Below are 19835 nucleotides of genomic sequence, written 5' to 3' on the forward strand. Positions count from 1 at the left end.
ATGCCGGATGGCCGATTGGCCGGGCTTCCGCCTGCCCGCCGGACTGCTTTGTGGCGGCGACGGCGAGCCGGCGAGGTGAGGGCGACGTGGCAAGGGCCAAGGGGCAAGGCGCCGAGCGAGCGAGAAGACCAACGGGCTGGCGAGGGCGACGAATCTTCTACGAAGTAAACGTCGAAACGAGCGTGAGCCACGGCACCGCTTCGCCTACGCGTATCCATCAGCGATCGCTAGCTAGCTATATCTGGGCCGCCTAGCCCATCCTATTTCCTTTCTTTAATTCTTTTGTAATTTTTTACTTGCTTTTTGCTGGGCTATAGTATATGTATATACTTCATCATGTGCCCCCCCTCGCCTGGGCCCTGGGCCGTCGCCCCGTCGCCCATGCCCCAGGGCCGGCCCTGTGCGTCGTGTCGCCTTCTTAGGTGGAGGAACGCCACCGTCCACGCACGGTCTTTGTCATGATGTTGGGTTCTTCTTCACCTACTTCGAGCACCGCCGCCGCTTCTGCCAGCGACCGACGTGGCTCCCACGGGTTGCCTCTGATTCTGCCGCCTACTTCGTCGTCCACTTCTTCGTCTTCATTTTGCACCAGCTCACTTAGCTTGGAGCATCGCCGTCGCGCTCCTACTGGCGACCGACGTGGCTCCCACGGGCCGCCTCTGGTTCCGCCACCTACTTCGTCGTCCACCTCTTCGTCTTCATCCCGCACCAGCTCACTTAGCTTGGAGCACCGCCGCCGCACTCCTACCGGCGCCCGACGTGGCTCCCACGGGTTGCCTCTGGTTTTGCCACCTACTTCGTCGTCCACTTCTTCGTCTTCATTTTGCACCAGCTCACTTAGCTTGGAGCATCGCCGCCGCGCTCCTACTGGCGACCGACGTGGCTCCCACGGGCCGCCTCTGGTTCCGCCACCTACTTCGTCGTCCACCTCTTTGTTTTCATCCTGCACCAGCTCACTTAGCTTGGAGCACCGCCGCCGCACTCCTACAGGCGACCTACGTGGCCCCCATGGGCTGCCTCTTGTTTCGCCGCCTACTTCTTCGTCCACCTCTTCATTTTTGTCCTGCACCAGCTCACTTAGTTTCGAGCACCGCTGGCGCGCTCCTATCGGTGACCTATATGGCCTCCACAGGTTGTCTCTGGTTACACCGTCTATTTCATCATCCACCTCTTCGTCTTCGTCCTACACCAGCTCATCGCTAGCGTAGTCGCCATCTTCCTTGATCACTTCATCTACTCCGACAACCGCGCTCGACATCGGCACCTTCTACCAGACGTCGACTGGCGCCGCAAACGTGGTCGAGTCCTCCTCTGTTGGCCCCTCCGACATGGCGTACAGCTCGTGCAGGTTCCCTTCTGCGGATGTGCGGTGCTGGCAAAAATTACGCGTGCCTTCGTCCACGACATATCCCCGGGCCTGGCAAGCTTGGTGTGGTGCCTCGTCAACATCGACTTCGCCCGTCTACGCATGCCATGTGCTGGCAGCATCAACACATATCTTCATCGAGGACGTGTCCCCGGACTTGGCAAACCCGGTGGGATGCCTCGTCAACACCATCACCTTCACGGCGCATCACTATCTCGACACCACTGCGCCCATGACTAACACGGTGCATCCTTGCGCCCGTGGCTCCATGGCAATTACCTTGACACCGGCCACCCCGACTCGACATCGACCATGGCGTCCCTCGCACGACTACCTCGACCACGGGTACACCACAGTACGCGCTCGGCTACATCGACATCACAAAGGACTACCACCTTGCTTGAGCAACCTCGCCGGTTTTCACTCTAGCCACGACTTCCGCGATGCATCAACCGTTACAACTGTGAGGGGATGTCCATCGGCTTATCTTCGGATTCTTCTCTTGTCTCACCGTCTGCGTCGCTACCGTTGTGACTGTGGGGGAAACACAAGATAGACTAGGATTTGCTATTCAGGTGGCGGCTCGGGTGACCGGCCGGCGGTTGCGGGCTTGGATCTGGGTGATCCTTCTCCCCCGCCCTCCCCCTCCATGGCCAACGGCACGAGGTGCAGCGACCTCTTCCGCCCCCACCATGGCTCCTCACTATCACACCACCAGCACCCTCCTCATCCCTTCCCCACTCTCGGCTGATCCCCAAGGCTGCCCCCTCTCTCATTAGATCTGGTCCGGACGATCACTCGACCGAGCTCGATACCACACTGCTTGTCTTAGATGGCCGGAACATATTGTTGGCCATCTCACACTTTGGTTGCAGCAATTGGATGTGCCCTGTGAAACCTGCAACATTTGACCATTGCAAGCGGCGGTATGGCAGTCTGAATCCTGAAGTTCTTGGGAGTGCAGGTGAGGACAATCCTAATTTGTTAGCTCCAGACAACCGACGAAAGAATATTGGTTTCCATTCCCGTGTTGCCAGTTTTCTACCCCGTGACAAAATTGCAACCTTCGAATAACCTTGTTAGTTCTAATAGGTTGAGTGTTTGTTGGAAATAGGGGGGGCGAGACCCATAGCTCCTTAAAAAAAGGTGTATTTCCTCTCAATCACTTGCACAAGCAAACAAGTACTTCCTGGTCAGTTGTATTCGTTTTGTTATATTTATGAGAACTGCCTTTTCAAACAGGAGAAGAACGGCTATCTTGCTTTTCTGAAATCAACATGAGCTCAGTCTGGAAAAATGTTGGATATTCTTGAAGAAATACTTGCGATGAAGGATAGCCATTGTTTGCATGCTTCCTCCCTGTGTAAGAATTTCATAACCATTGTATTGTAAGTATTGTAGTTAGCTTATTTTTTTGGCACATCCATAAACAAACCAATTTCTATATGATGATTTAGGGTGCATTTGGTTCCTAAGCCATCCTCTCAAGCTCCCATTTCGATAGTTGTGATCCCTGGGTCTGCGAAGCCAGGTTTGCAGAAGAAATTGGGGGGGGGGGGGGGGGGGGGGGCTCAAGTCTGCAATCAAGGGAGTCTGCATGGTGGTCTCTGTTGTTTGAAGGCAAGGTGCTCGGGAATGAGCTACTGGCTAAATCGTTTGGTGATCTCAAGGATGTGCTCTCTGATGTGGGAAACGTGGTCGACGACAAGCTCTGACTACTACAGGCTCCAACAAGGTAGAATTAATTTAGTTGTGGTTTTATATTGCAAAACACGGTGAAATTAGAATTTACCCGAGTTTCTTTGTTTAGGTGGTGTTGTAGAAATAGCAATGTCGATGCTACTGTCAAATGTTTTGTTCAGTTCGTACGTGCTACTAAAGATGCACTCGATCTGCCTTTGCTCGGTTCCTGAAAATTGCTATGTTGATTTTGTTTTGAATTTGCATGCATGTAGATTGAATCCAAATGTCCAATGATAAGAAAATATTAACCTTTTATCAATAGAAGTGTACACCAAAATATCACCGATTTGCCAAGACTACAGATTTTGTTATTATTTTGGTTAATCGCATTAGATAATTACGGCTCTTTGGATTAGTCTTCAATCCTAATGCTTTGAAAATGCAAGCAGTAGTTCTATATACCTTCTAATCACTGGGGTGCTTGTGTTTTCCTTCGCAGTATTGTGATTATCTTCAATCTTTATCTTCAGGCTTCTATTCTGAACCAATAAACTTGAACAGCTACAAGAAGCATCTTTCCATGGAGCTTAAATGCCTTTTCCAATACATAGTTAATCAACCGACGAAAGGATTGGGTACTGAGCTTCTTGTACTTGAGGTTTGTTGGCTATGTCGAAACTTTCTTGCTGTCTGAAGTTTAAATTGATGTACCATGTAGAAACTCTTCAGCAAATGGCAAATGTACAGTACACTGAGAACATGACTGATGAACAGGATGCTATGTCAGGAAGTGAAACGTTGTGGCTTCAAGGAGTGAAGAAATTGGATTGGGATCAATGGAGTAAATCAAACAAGGATGCAACTCATGTTCGTGTTGGTAGTCATTCAGACATTTATTAACTCTGTAGTAAATAGTTCACATAGTAGAGCTAGCCGTGGTGCAGAGGCTAGATAGTTTTAGTATTCAGACTTTCAGTTGCTGCTAGCTCTACTCTGCTTTGTCCTTTCATAATGGCAATGTAGCAGCTGTGTGATACGTTGGCAATACGGAGTCTTCACTGCATATTACCTACCGGAACCGATATGTGTTTGTCGACATAAAATTTTAACCTAAATTTGCTATTCAGGTGGCAAATCCAATAATTTATGTACTGTATTTGCATTTTGCAAGATAATTTGACTGCCAAAGTGCTACATCGTATCTCACTGGACCTATTGAGTAAGTGGTAATTTTTCATTTATATACCATTCAGATTTCTATATGCACTGTTCATAGATTCCTTGCATTGTTTAGTTACCAATTTTCGTAAGGGTCATACTTACTGGACCATGGCACACCCTTCCAATGCAGGTTGCTTCCATGACCATACTTCAAATAGGGGTATATTAGTTTGCCTCTCATCATCAACTTTGGACCCTCTTTATGTGGGCATTTTTTCTCAAAGCGTACTTGTATAAAATAAACTGTATTTGGTTTTCAGTTTATATCTGTCCATGGTTTTGCTCACATCACAAATTTTGACAGCTAGACAGTTCCCGAGTTCGGTCCAACCGAAACACTGCATTTATCTTTCTCCATGAGTATGGTGGAACCCAACATCCATTCAACCTTTAAATTGGGGCTCCATGGCTACCAACCGATGGAGCAAGACTGGAGACCACCCTCTCCTCCTCCAATTTGGAGCTCCATGGCCGCCATTCAACAGGCGCACTGCCATCGTTGCCTCCTCACCGCCTCACCTGGGAGAGCACAGGCGCCAACATCGCCCACGACCCGCCGCATGTTCGATCAACAAACTGTAGTTCAATTAGGTCTGTTGCTCCTCTTACATGCAGAGCCTGGGAAGATCATGGTCTTCTCTCATTCTCTTGTGAACAATGTAAAATAGGGTCTAGCATATTGTACATGTACACGTATTTGTATACGTATGTAATTGTATTCTGATCATCTATATATTGAGACGTGAGGCTGGATGTTAGCCACCCACGCAAAACCCTAAACCCAATGTTTCAACTTGGTATCAGCTAGGTCAGGCCGCCGCCGCAGGTCCCTCGTGCCGCCGTCCGATCCTCTCTCCGCGTAGCCGCCGCTTCCGCTTGCTGCTTCACGTACGAGATTAATCCAGCCAGAGGAATCCATCCAGCTGCTTGCTAGCTAGCTAGCTAGCTTTGCCTGTACGCTGCGCCGCTTCCGATCGCTGCTCCCGCCGGTGTCATCTTTCGCGCCGCCGCCGCATCTTGCCCCAGCCGCCGCCGCGTGTCGTTCTTCTCCACGCCGCCGCAGCGATAGCCGCCGCAGCGATGTCGTCTTCCGCCCTCTCCACCGGCCAAACTGCCGGCGCCCTCGTCTCGTCCCCCGTCGCCATGATTCCCGCCGCGCTCACCGTCCCGACGATCTCCGTCCGCCTCGGTCGTCACAACTTCATGCTTTGGGGAGGCATCACCAGCACTGTCCTTGCCGGTGCCAACCTCCACGGACACCTCGATGGCACCAAGGCGGCACCGGCCAAAACACTCGTTGTCGGCACCGGCGACGCTGCTACCGCCGTCGACAACCCGAAGTACCACCAATGGTGGGTTCACGATCAGCGCGTCAAGGGGCTCCTTCTCACCTCCATGGATGAGGATATTGCATGCCAACTCATTGGCTACAAGTCGGCGCATGCGGTGTGGACAGCCGTCGCCGCCATGTTCGGCGCCCAGAGCCGCGCCAACGTCCGTCACATCCGGCGGCAACTTCATTCGCTGAGGAAGGACGATCTCTCCGCCGCGGAATACATGCACAAGATGAAGGCGCTTGCCGACATTATGGCCGCCGCCGGCTCCCCGATCCGCGATGATGAGCTTATCGATCACATCCTTACCGGCCTCGGCTCCGCCTACAACTCCATCGCCGCCTCCTTGGGTGTGAGTAATGCACCCATGCCCTACTCCAGCTTTTACTCATTGGTTCTATCCTTCGAGGCGCTGCAGGCACAACAGAGTGCGGTGGAGGGGTGGACTTCCTCGGCTAACGCCGTGACTCGCTCTGGCCCCTTCGGACATGGTGGACGCGCTCCCTACTCGGAGCCCTACCCCTCCCAGGGCGGGGGTCGCCCGGCCGATGGCAACGGCCAGCCCGGGCAAGGCCGTCAAGGCGGCAACGGCGGCCCCAACGGTGGCCGCGACCGCAACTCCTCCTACGCCGGCAATGGTCGGCAAGGTCGCGGGGGTAACGGCGGCAACAACGGTGGTGGTGGCCGTCGCAACAACCGCTGGCGCCCCCGGTGTCAAATTTGCAAAAACTGGGGGCATGAGGCCGATGATTGCCGCAAGCGTTATGACCAGGACCACAACTCTCGCTCCGCCAACTCGGCCTCCACCAACACCGTCGACTATCCTTGGGTGCTGGACACCGGAGCTACAGATCACCTGACGAGTGATCTTGAACGCCTCCAGGTTCATGAGCGCTATGATGGCAAGGACCAGGTTCAGGTGGCCAATGGTGCAGGTTTGTCTATTTCACACATTGGTCATTCCCGTTTACCCGGTTCATCTCTCATACTGCGCAACATCCTTCATGTTCCACACATCAGAGAGCATCTTCTTTCTGTCTATCGCCTTGTTTGTGATAATGACGTGTTTGTTGAATTTCACCGTCATTTTTTCTTTGTTAAGGACAAAGCAACCAGGCGCGTCATTCTTCAAGGTAGCAGTCGAGGGGGGGGGGGGTCTATCTGATTCCCTTTACTCGTGCTTCGTCATCTCGCCATGCTTCATCCAGTGTCCGTGTTTCGTCGTCGCAATGGCATCAACGTCTAGGTCACCCTACAAATAATGTGGTCACCTCCATTGTTTGGAGTCATGATCTTCCCTGCTCTAGTTCAAATACTTCACCATTAGTGTGTGATGCATGTCAGCGTGCTAAGAGTCACCAGCTACCGTATTCCACGTCTTGTCATGTCACTACTGTACCTCTTGAATTAATACATTCAGATGTTTGGGGTCCCGCTATTGCGTCTTCAGGGGGGGGGGGGTACAAGTATTATGTCAGTTTTGTTGATGATTACACGCGCTTCACTTGGATTTATTTGCTTAAACATAAGTCCGATGTTGAGCAAGTCTTCTATAACTTTCAGGATCATGTCAAACGCCTCTTGGATTGCAAAATCAAGGTTGTTCAGTCCGACTAGGGTGGTGAATACCACAAGCTCCATCGCTATTTTCAACGCACGGGTATCTCTCACCATGTGTCGTGTCCACATACATCTCAGCAGAACGGTATTGCCGAGCGCAAACACCGTCATTTGGTCGAGACCGGTCTTGCCTTACTGGCACACTCGTCTCTCCCACTCCGGTTTTGGGATGGGGCCTTTCTTACGGCGTGTTATCTCATCAACCGTATGCCCACTCCGGTTCTCAACAAAGACACGCCTCTGTTCCGCCTGTTTCATGTTTAACCCAATTATTCCTCTCTCAGGATTTTTGGGTGTGCTTGCTGGCCTAGTCTCCGCAAGTATAATGCTCACAAGTTGGAGTTCCGTTCGAAGATGTGTGTCTTCCTTGGCTATAGCCCTCTGCATAAGGGCTATAAGTGTCTTGATCGCACCTCGGGTAGGATCTACATCTCCCGTGATGTTGTTTTTGACGAGTCAGTTTTCCCTTACTCTAGCCCGGGTGTCTCGGTTGACATTGCCTCCATTGAGCATGCTCTCACTTTTCCATCTAATGAACCAGTTTCGGATGTCCATGTGCGGAAATACGACCTGTCCTATTTGTCACCTGACTTGTTTTCTGCAGATGCTGCTCTAATTTCTTCCCAGGAACCCGTCGTCGCACCTGTATCCACCGGCGCGATCGACGTGCATGGCCCCGACGTATGTCACGTCTCCCGAGGCAGCCTTGTCGGCCTCGCCCACTGGCGCGTTCGCGGTCCCGTCTGCCTCGCCCGCTGGCGCGACCGCAGGCACGACTGGGTTGCCCGCTGCGTTCCCCGCCTCGCCCGGGTCGGCCCAGCCCGCCTCGCCTACTTCGGTTGTCGTCGAGTCGCCAGCCGCATCCTCTGGGCTGCCGTCTCCACATGGATCTCCCTCGTCGCCTGTTTCGGCCCAGTCCGACGCGTCCCTCCGGCCCGTGTCGCCTGTTGCTGACGATCGTTCAGCCGTGACACCACCGGCCGGGTCTCCTTCGTCGCCGCCACCTTCTACCGGTGATGCAGCTACCGGGCACACTATGGTCACCCGTCACCACGATCATACGCGTAAGGCCAAGACATACACGGATGGTACGATGCGGTACGACACTCGTCGGCGTGCATTCTTCGTCGCACCCACCTCTCATCGTGATGCTCTTGGTGAACCGGCTTGGCGTGCCGCCATGTCTGAGGAATTTGCTGCCCTTCGTCACACAAACACATGGGTGTTGGTGCCTCGGCCTCCTGGTGTTAATATTGTGGGTTGCAAGTGGATCTTTAAGACCAAACATCGTCCGGATGGTTCTGTTGACAAGCACAAAGCTCGCCTCGTTGCTCGCGGTTTTACTCAACAGCAAGGGATAGACTATGGAGATACTTTCAGCCCCGTGGTGAAGCCTACCACGGTTCGTCTGGTCCTCTCTCTCGTCGTCTCCTGCGGGTGGTGTCTTCGCCAAATTGATGTGAGTAATGCTTTTCTTCACGGATTTTTGGCCGAAGATGTCTACATGCAGCAGCCCCCTGGCTTTGAGGATGCTCATCATCCCTCTCATGTCTAAAAACTCCAGAGGTCCATCTACGGGCTCAAACAGTTGCCGTGTGCCTGGTATGCTCGATTGAGTCAGTGTCTCTCACAGCTTGGCTTTGTTCCTTCCAAGGCGGATGCGTCCTTGTTCATATTTTCACATGGTGCTATTCAGATCTACATGCTGGTGTATGTTGATGATATTGTGATTGCCGGTTCTACACCTCATGTGGTGGATCGCCTTGTGCAGTCCTTGTCTGCGAGTTTTCCCATCAAAGACTTGGGCAGGCTGGAGTACTTTCTTGGATTGGAAGCGTCCTTTCATTCAGGGGGCATGACATTGACATAGAAGAAGTATGCACTTGATCTTCTTCATCGCGTCAACATGGAGAACTGCAAGTCCACTTCCACTCCACTTGCTACATCCGAGAGCCTCTCGCGTCACAGTGGAGCATTGGTGAGTATCGATGACTCTTTCAGGTACCGCAGTGTAGTTGGAGCACTGCAGTATCTGACACTCACCCGTCCAGATATCTCCTTTGCCGTGAACAAAGTGTGCCAGTTCCTGTCTCAGCCTACCCAGGTTCATTGGGAAGCAGTTAAGCGTATTCTGAGGTATATCAAAGGTACGCTAGACACGGGACTACGGATTCGTAAGTCCAGATTTACTGGAGTCAGTATATTCACCGACGCAGACTGGGCAGGTTGTGTTGATGACCGGCGTTCTACTAGTGGCTTTGCTGTATTTGTTGGACCCAATCTTATATCTTGGAGTTCCAAGAAGCAACCTACGGTCTCGAGGTCTAGCACCGAGGTAGAGTATAAGGCATTGGCAAATGGCGCGGCTGAAGCCATTTGGATAGACACAGTTCTCACAGAACTTGGAGTCACACGGCAGCGCACACCCATATTGTGGTGTGATAACTTAGGGGCAACTTACCTAACGGCGAATCCAGTGTTTCATGCTTGTACCAAACACATTGAGATTGATTTCCATTTTGTGAGGGAACGGGTAGCTGTTGGTAAACTGGAAGTCAGGTTTATATCAACTGATGATCAGTTAGCGGATGTATTTACTAAACCCGCTACTCGACAGATGCTAGACCGTTTTAGAACCAATCTGAATCTTGTATGTAGTTCAGATTGAGGGGGCATGTGAAATAGGGTCTAGCATATTGTACATGTACACGTATTTGTATACGTATATAATTGTATTCTGATCATCTATATATTGAGACGTGAGGCTGGATGTAAGCCACCCACGCAAAACCCTAAACCCAGTGTTTCAACTAACAATATATACATTGTAGGTGTGCGAGAAGAAATATTGTATTGCTTGGAAAAAGATATGCGAAATTAGGAGGCATCAATTTGACCATGTTTACAAGCTATTAGATGTGCATTTTTAAGATGCGGTAGTCATACTTTGTACTGGAATTTGACTTATAATTCTAAAAATTTGCTGAGCAATGTATCAACAGAATGCAGCTGCAACTTGAATTTTTTATGTCAACTGGACTTTAGATGAAGAACACATATGTTTCTAGAATGTTGACCTGTTTCTATATGCAAAATGAACTATTGTACTTTATAAAACTAAATATGTGCAATGGTTGCTGACAAGGAATTTTTGCTTAACTATTTTCTCTCTCATTTGAACCATAATGAAGATGATACGGTCAAATTATTTGAGGTGACTCATCCTGGTTTATTTTCTCATTGTCATATAAAGTGCCAAATATCAATATTCTACATTAATTTGCTGCCAATATTGTACAAATTAGCTTCAGTTATTTATTGTTGTGCATCTTTTTTTTTCTTGAGATGCTTCTATATATATTTGCTGCCCACGACCCTTTTGTTGGTTACTTAATAATAATTGACATGTTTTTTTCTATACCCCACTCTTTCTTGGTGTTCCTGTTTTCTGTAGAATCAGTGTGGTATATTTCATAGTTGATGCAGTCATGCCGTTGTAGGTGTGCTTTTCTGGTACAGGGAGGAGAGTTCTATTTTTCTAGAACATACAGTAAGGATAGTTCAGCAGAAACTTTCACAAAGTAATAGTTATGTATTGCCTATGCCCAACTTTCAGGAAGTGGTATCGAGGAACGTGTTTCTTGATGAAGGATCAAGGCAGATAGTTGAAGTACAAGATGCAAAAGTATGGAAATTCGTGGGCAGTCTGCTGCTTCTTTTAGGGGAGGGGATGGTGGTTCCCTTTATTGGTATCAAATAATAGTTACACTGTTTATGCGATTACATTGAGAAAAGCTCAGGGTTCATTGGCCCAATTACAGTGGTTTTTACCCTAAAAACAAAAGCTAGCTAGCTCTTGTGTCATCTCTTTCACTTCTCTTGCATGGTGCTTGCATTTGATCTTCCAATTGGATTAACAATTTAAGCATTAGTTGTGAAGCCGGCGGATTGATGAAGCGCACAGTGGTCGAGGGAGACATGATGCGAGAGAGAAACTTTAGCACTTGTTTCGACGCACATTCATTCCTCGCCCTTTCTCTTCAGCGAAGCACGTACCTATACGTACTCTAATCTAAGCATCACAGAAGTGAATTATAACTTCGAAACTGTTTAAAAAAATCTATAGGAATAACCCATTAGTATTTGATTGAATAACTTTGAACCAGTTACTATTTTTAAAATAGGATGCTGTGTTGAAATAGAAGGCGGGAGTCTCCATCCATGTTTTTACCGAGTACTGTTTTCTCCCGTTGCATCGCACGGACATTTGTGCTAGTGTACTCTAAAATGTTCATGTGTTCCTATATGTCACTAGGCTAAAGCAATAATCATCAATTCCACCAGCCCCCCTTTATTCCTCTTACAATGGGGACGCACACATACATTACAATGTCCAGCGTAGTTGTGTTTTCGTGTGGACTGTCAGTATTATGCCTATAGTCTAACAGTTAGTTTTTTTTAATGAAAAAGAAGTCTAACGGTTAGTTGCACATTTTAATGAAAAATAATAATGCTGCACAAAAAGGAAGATAAAGCAAATAATGGTTTAAGCTGAATACTTTATGGACAATAATTGGTCGGTACCAGTTAGCATGTCCTTTATTTTCAGAGTGTGAACAAGCAATCTTTTAGGGCATGTACAATGGTGCTATCTTAGGAGTGCCACGTAGGATAAATAATGATGAGGTGGAAGAGAGAGAACTCATAAGAAAAGACTTGTCTTCTTTTATTTAAGATAAGACAAAAGATGATCTCTTAGTACAATTTGTCTCACCATATTTTAAGGAATTACTAGTTATTAAAGATAAGGCTAAGACATAGCTCATTGTAGACATACTTTTGTGTCATCTCTAAATTGTATGTAAAACTTAAGATAAGACTGTGATATCAATTATTGTATATGCCCTTAGGCTCCACGTTTTGAAGCCAAATGGAGCGTCGTCGCCGTGCTTCGGACCAAATTATTACTGTACCCCGGTCACTACATTGCATTGCATAACTGTCGAAACCGTTGGTCACGCGTATGGTGGGTTATACTATGGCTTGCACGCCGTTGCACATGGCCACTAGCTTAACGAGCACTGCATGCATGCGGCGAGAGAGCGGGCCGCACGGCGGAGCCACATGCAACGGCGCCGTAGACAAATCGATCTCGCCCGGATCCGGCGACGCCGTGGCGCCCGCACGTGCAGGAACAGCGCCAGCCAGCATCAAAAGTCGTACTACTGTATGTACGTGACATCCCGTTTTATTTCCTCCGCATATTCCCGATGGACGATCTGCAACTAGTACATCGCCACACATGCAGCGACCGCGGGGTAGAGCAGGTGAGTTTCTTACTATAGTTCTTAGGCCATCTTCAACACCAACACTCAAATCGACTGGTTCGAACGTGTTTTGCTATCCGACACGATCATATATGGTCCGTACGTTTTATTCCTTTTTTATTCATATATGGTCCATAGGCTGGTCCAGACACGTTTCCCCCTTGCAAACCGCACACATGGGAAGGGGGGAGGGGGGTGGGCGTCCTAACCGGTGGCACGTTAACCCTGGCCCATACAAAACTCCCAAACGCACCTACGCGCGTTCCCGTCTGTCGCTAGTCAGCACCGCATTCATGCTAGCACAAAGTGGACCAGACCTCTCACTAGAGGCGACATTGAAACGGCGCACCGGCTGAGGGCGCCGCCCGCGCCGCTTCCTGCTGCAGGCGGCGTCCCTCCGGCATTCAAAAGGCACCGGCCCATCCGCCTGCCTCCATTAAACACACACAGTTGCAAGGAACGGCGAGACGGCGCCACCCGTCCATCCGTCTGCCGCCTGCCATTAATCCTATTGCCGGTTGCCCTGCGATCCCCCCCCCCCTATATAAACCGCAGGCCCGGCCATAGCCACATCCATCATCCTCCGCTCCCTTGCTCCTCTCTGCACCACGCCCGTCATGGCCTCCTCGAGCTCCAAAGCTGTCATGGACAAACTATCGTGCGAGGAGACAAAAGATATCGCCGCCATTGCAACCGGCTGGCAGGCAGACGGAGGCCGACGCATGTCGGCATCACCATCGATGAGGCCCGTCCCCACTACACGGACATGGTGTGGGAGGAGCGGAAGGCCAAGTTCCAACAGACGCAGGCCGACCAGGCCTACAACTCCCATCTCCTTGACGAGCATCCGCGCGCAGATGAGCAACTCGCCACCAACACGGCCATCGCGTCGGACATGAACGTGGCGGAGTAGGAGGCGCTGCTCGACTCCTACCGTTCCGCCCGTGACATCCGCCGCGACCGCTGGCGGTACTGTCTCCATCAGGCGAAATTACAAGCCACCTACAAGGAGATGAACGAGGCGGCAGATGAGGTGTTCGGCAAGAGCGACGATGAGAAGGACATCGCCAGCTTCGCCACAGCTGCCCCTCGCCACCATGACCACGAAGCCGACATGTCCGTGAGCGCTGCCGACAACAAGAAAGAGTAAAGCATGGGAGGTCATGGGTGCTCGGGTCCCAGGAAGGCCACCACTCCTCTCCTTCCATTGAAGCCAAACTTGGTGCGCCGAATATCATCGGCCGATTAGCCGCTTTGCGACCACGTGGAGGCTGACCGGGAGCTCATGGCTGCGGAAGCAAAGCTTGAGACTGCCGAGGTGGAGTTGGAGGCTGCGAACGAACGCCGGCGATCATTTAGGTTAGGTTCAAAGTCACGTATTGTTAAAATATGTCCGAATTGTAATGAATATGCTTCAGTTTATATGAACATCCGTCGTGTTTGCATAAGTTTCGTCCGATTAGTTGAAACATTGTTTGAATGTATGTGGACAGTGTTTGATGGCCGGACTCCGCATCCGTGTTTGCGGACTGATCCCGTGTCTGCAGACGGATTTGAAAGCAAATTTACGGGTCAGTGTCGAAGATGTCCTTACCATGTACCAAGTGAGTTCTCATTCTTCCGGTCAACTTAGAAGCTGACGATAGCTCTAGATACAGGTAAGGTCAAACTTTCAAACCTTGACTACTAATATTATTAGAAAAACAGATGATATAACTTACAATATGATACCAGAAAAACGGTGCATAATCTATGTCAAATGTATTTTCGCAATATGTATTTTTTGTAAGTTGTGTTTTTTTACGGGTGTCTTAAGTTGTGCTTTTCAACCATGTTGAACTATGGATCCGCAAATGACGTATTTTACAACGTTTTTTGCTAGTTATATTCTTAGATGCATGATAATTGGCTAGTCAAAGCTCAGTGAACATTAAGAAACATCATCGGGAGTAGATTTGGGGCGCGTAAATGCGGGGGCACCAAGTCCCTCGAGTGTGCCTTTTTCTTTTGGCTTTTGATCTTTAATCTTTCATAGCTTTTGAATAAAAGTTTAAATTAAGTTATATTTTCACATTTGTATTTCTTCAAATAAGATCCATTTTAAATACATTTTGAATTTTAAAAGTAAATGTTAAGTTTTAACTCCTGAAACTTAGTACGAACAATCGATAAAATTACGATTTTGTGCCTATGACCGATAAAAAAAAGTCTGAAAGTTTTATCTATGAAGCTTGGTAAGAGTGAGCGAGAAAATTGCAAGTTTCAGATGAAAAGTCAGAAGTTTCAATGGCTGAAACTTAAAAGTCACTGTCCTCATGCGTGATCCAACTACTTTACGAATAGCCAGGCAATCGAGTGTCCAGGAAGGGCTTGACAGGTACGTGCCCCTGCGAATTTCCGATGTTGAAATCCATGCAAGATTCCTCTCTTTTTTACCCTGAGAATAAGCGCTACACTTTTTTTGCACTCAATGAAGAAACTATACAGTACGCTAGATGTTTACTGAAAATACATGTGAACAAATTTGTAAAATTCTCAGTCGAATGAGGCGTAGGCATGGAGTATATAGGAAGCTTTGTATGGACATCGATATATTGATTAGGAATCGGCGATGAATTCCTACAAGGCTAGCTATATCATGACACAAAGATCTGTTACTGCCGCCTAGGATGCAGAACATGAATTCAGCTAGCAGTAGTAGGCCTGCTCGTCATTTTTCTCCATGCCGATCAACTCAATTGGCTTGACGCCATGGTCCTGGAGAGGCCCGGACCGTCGTTATTCCTGTCCCTTGGGTGGATCGGTACGATGCTCTCCTCCGTATACTCCAGAGAGATCATGGGGGTGATGGATCCGACCGTTTAGTAGTAGGACGTAGCTTAGGCCTTAGGATGATCTTTTCCGGTTCCAACGCATGTGTATGCATGCACGTACCCCAGAAGGGCCGAAACGGACGATAACAAGCAACAAACCGGATGGTGCAAGTGGGAGGGCTAGGCCAGATTCACTGCTGCCGAGAAGTGTGATGCATGCGAGATAGATTCATCAGCCAACGCACGCCTTTCAACGGACGACGCTAGGGTTAACTACCAATAGTATATGTACGTACGTCTAACGCCGTTTATCTAGCTAGTACAAATTAAACAGTTCCGTAGTTCAGGAACGGATGCAGATTGTGGTTTGCATCGGCGGCATTTGAAAGATGGTGAATCATGTGCTGGGTTCGTGGTTCGTGGATAGCAGGTATGATTTTCTCCTCCGGCGTTTTAGTCATGTGGGGGTGCCAGATCTGGAGTTCGATGACGTGTCCGGGTTGTTGCCCTGGTCTGATTCGTTCAACGGTAATGTTTTCGCTTTTGATGAACCACCTTGGAGGTCCGCAAAACTGCATATCAGCGATGGAGCCGCTTCGAGCTCGGGTGTGAAGGTGATCCGTCATTGTTTCCTTTGGTGGCTGCTATGGTGGTTCCAGAGGCCTGTGACGGGCGTTGGTGTCAAGTTCAGAGGTTTCTTCGGTTTTGATTGTAATTTTACTTCTTGGCTGTTATTCCTTTGTACAAAGGTTAGCGTTTTGCTGTCTTTTTAGTTTTGTCAGGTCGGTTTGTACGTGGCTTGTATTATGATTCTTATTTCCCGACTATCTACTACAATAATGTTTGCCCGGCTCCGACGAGGGAGGGGCGATGACGGCGGCGCGCCTTCGGCTCGTTCCAGTGATTATAGTCGTCGCTAGATGGTCCACGGACCTGGATATAATTTTTACTTCTAGTGTTCTTTGTACTATCTTAACAGTTGATAAATAGATCGAAAGTTTTCACGCAAAAGAAAAGCCTATACCTAGATAGGCTAACTAGTGGACCCTAAACAACAAAATAGTAGACTGGATCGGCGTGGGGTTCGGCGTGCTCCTCCCTCTCTAGAACGTAGCGAAAAATGTATTTGTAAGCTCTCTTAAATTTTATAAGTTGCACATGTATCTTAAGCGTTGAAAACTTACCATGTATCACCTCCGTTCTCAATTATAAGATGTTTCGGATATTTCAATATTGATTACTTACATACAGACTGAAATGGATGAGCAAATACACTAAAAGGCATCTATATACGTATGATAGAACTAGTAATTTGAAATAATAAGCTTATCTACCCACACCTCGCCCTCCCCCTCCCCCTCGCATCGCCTCCCCCTGGGCGGCGCCAGGGGTCCCTAAACCCTAGCACCGCAGGCCGCATCTTGCGCCTCTTTCTGTCGCCGCTGCCGTCGGCGTGGGCCGCGGTGGCGGCGGGCCCGGTGCTGAAGGCACCTGGGCGGGTGGATGCGACGAGATCTCATCTGAGACGGCAGGGGCAACACCTCTCGTGGGATCCTAAGGCGGCGGCTGGGGCAGCGACCCCATACCGTGCGGCGGTGGCCGAAGCACCATAAGCTAGCGGAGTGGCGTCCTTGAGATGGACAGCGGCGGTGGAAGCGCCCCATCCGGCGGGGTGGCTAATCTGTGCGGAGATGGTGAAGGCAGCGACTATGGATCCAACGCCCTGCTACGTCTTGAGTTTGTGTTGGTTTTCTCCGAAGAGGAAGGGATGATGCAGCAGAGTAGCGTAAGTATTTCCCTCAGTTTTTGAGAACCAAGGTATCAATCCAGTAGGAGCCCACGCTCAAGTCCCTCGTACCTGCACAAAGCGATAGCTACTCGCAACCAACGCGATTAGGGGTTGTCAAGCCCTTCACGGTCACTTACTAGAGTGAGATCTGATAGATAGAATATTTTTGGTATTTTTGATATAAAGATGCAAAGTAAAAAGTAAAGCAAAGTAACTAGCAAAACAATATAAAAGTGATGGAGATTGATATGATGAGAATAGACCCGGGGGCCATAGGTTTCACTAGTGGCTTCTCTCAAGAGCATAAGTATTCTACGGTGGGTGAACAAATTACTGTTGAGCAATTGGTAGAATTGTGCATAATTATGAGAATATCTAGGCATGATCATGTATATAGGCATCACGTCCGTGACAAGTAGATCGAAACGATTCTGCATCTACTACTATTACTCCACTCATCGACCGCTATCCAGCATGCATCTAGAGTATTAAGTTAAAAACAGAGTAATGCTTTAAACAAGATGACATGATGTAGAAAGATAAATTCATGCAATATGAAATAAACCCCATCTTGTTATCCTCGATGGAAACAATACAATACGTGCCTTGCTGCCCCTTCTGTCACTGGGTAAAGACACCGCAAGATTGAACCCAAAGCTAAGCACTTTTCCCATGGCAAGAACTACCAATCTAGTTGGCCAAACCAAACGGATAATTTGAAGAAACTTGCAAAGATAACCAATCATGCATAAAAGAATTCAGAAAAGATTCAAATATTGTTCATAGATAGACTTGATCATAAACCCACAATTCATCGGTCTCAACAAACACACCACAAAAAGAAGATTACATCGAATAGATCTCCACAAGAGAGGGGGAGAACTTTGTATTGAGATTCAAAGAGAGAGAAGAAGCCATCCAGCTACTAACTATGGACCCGAAGGTCTGAGGTAAACTACTCACACTTCATCGGAGAGGCTATGATGATGTAGAAGCCCTCCTGATGACGGTCCTCTTCCGGCGGAGCTCCGGAACATGCCCCAAGATGGGATCTCGTGGATACAGAAAGTTGCGGCGGTGGAATTAGGTTTTTGGCTCCTGTTCTAATCGTTTGGGGGTACGTGTGTATATATAGGAGGAAGGAGTACGTCGGTGGAGCACCGAGCGGCCCACGAGGCAGGGGGCGCGCCCTAGGGGGAGGGGGCGCCCCCACCCTCGTGACCTCCTCTTTGATCCCTTGCAGTAGGGTCCAAGTCTCCTGGATCACGTTCGGTGAGAAAATCACGTTTCCGAAGATTTTATTCCGTTTGGACTCCGTTTGATATTCTGTTTATCCGAAACACTGAAATAGGCAAAAAACATCAATTCTGGGCTGGGCCTCCGGTTAATAGGTTAGTCCCAAAAATAATATAAAAATGGAAAATAAAGCCCAATATAGTCCAAAACAGTAGATAATATAGCATGGAGCAATCAAAAATTATAGATACGTTGGAGACGTATCAGGCATCCCCAAGCTTAATTCCTGCTCGTCCTCGAGTAGGTAAATGATAAAAAGAGAATTTTTGATGCGGAGTGCTACTTGGCATAATTTCAATGCAAATCTTCTTAATTGTGGTATGAATATTCAGATTAGAAAGATTCAAGACAAAAGTTTATATTGACATAGAAAATAATAATACTTCCAGCATACTAACAAAGCAATTATGTCTTCTCAAAATAACATGGCCAAAGAAAGTTATCCCTACAAAATCATATAGTCTGGCTATGCTCCATCTTCCCCACACAAAGTATTTAAATCATGCACAACCCCGATGACAAGCCAATCAATTGTTTCATACCCTAACTTTTTCAAAACTTTTTCAATCTTCACACAATACATGAGCGTGAGCCATGGATATTGCACTATAGGTGAAATAGAATGGTGGTTGTGGAGAAGACAAAAAGGAGAAGATAGTCTCACATCAACTAGGCGTATCAACGGGCTATGGAGATGCCCATCGATAGATATCAATGTGAGTGAGTAGGGATTGCCATGCAACGGATGCACTAGAGCTATAAATGTATGAAAGCTCAACAAAAGAAACTAGTGGGTGTGCATCCAACTTGCTTACTCACGAAGACCTAGGGCAATTTGGGGAAGCCCATCATTGGAATATACAAGCCAAGTTCTATAACGTGAAATTCCCACTAGTATATGAAAGTGACAACATATGAGACTCTCTATATGAAGAACATGGTTCTACTTTGAAGCACAAAATATGAGACTCGCTATATCATGGTGCTACTTTGAAGCACAAGTGTGGAAAAAGGATAGTAGCATTGCCCCTTTTTTTGGGCCTTCTTTTTTTCTTTGGACTTTTTTTATCTGGGACAATGCTCTATTGAATGATGATCATCACACTTCTATTTATTTACAACTCAACGATTACAACTCGATACTAAAACAAAGTATGACTCTATATGAATGCCTCCGGCGGTGTATCGGGATATGCAATGAATCAAGAGTGACAAGTATGAAAGAATTATGAACGGTGGCTTTGCCACAAATACTATGTCAACTACATGATCATGCTAAGCAATATGACAATGATGGATGTGTCATGACGAACTAGATGGTGGAAAGTTGCATGGCAATATATCTCGGAATGGCTATGGAAATGCCATAATAGGTAGGTATGGTGG

The 19835-nt window shown here is 48.1% G+C and overlaps 1 long non-coding RNA gene across 5 annotated transcripts; it reads left to right on the forward strand.

Moving 5' to 3' along the window:
• The first annotated feature begins 1919 nt into the window (after nucleotides 1–1919).
• LOC125532232 (uncharacterized) lies at nucleotides 1920–4899 on the forward strand. Of its 5 annotated transcripts, none has more exons than XR_015610923.1 (7): nucleotides 1920–2330; nucleotides 2459–2512; nucleotides 2609–2729; nucleotides 2824–3101; nucleotides 3580–3707; nucleotides 3824–4268; nucleotides 4401–4899. It is a non-coding gene; the product is annotated as an uncharacterized LOC125532232 (long non-coding RNA). The 5 variants fall into 5 exon arrangements; XR_015610921.1 differs by having other exon boundaries at nucleotides 2459–2729; nucleotides 4401–4430; nucleotides 4575–4897; XR_015610922.1 differs by having other exon boundaries at nucleotides 2459–2729; nucleotides 4401–4430; nucleotides 4579–4897.
• The last annotated feature ends 14936 nt before the right edge of the window (nucleotides 4900–19835 follow it).

Source organism: Triticum urartu, chromosome 7A (assembly GCF_056163025.1).
Source record: "Triticum urartu cultivar PI428250 chromosome 7A, HENAU_Tu73, whole genome shotgun sequence".
Classification (NCBI taxonomy): Eukaryota; Viridiplantae; Streptophyta; class Magnoliopsida; order Poales; family Poaceae; genus Triticum; species Triticum urartu.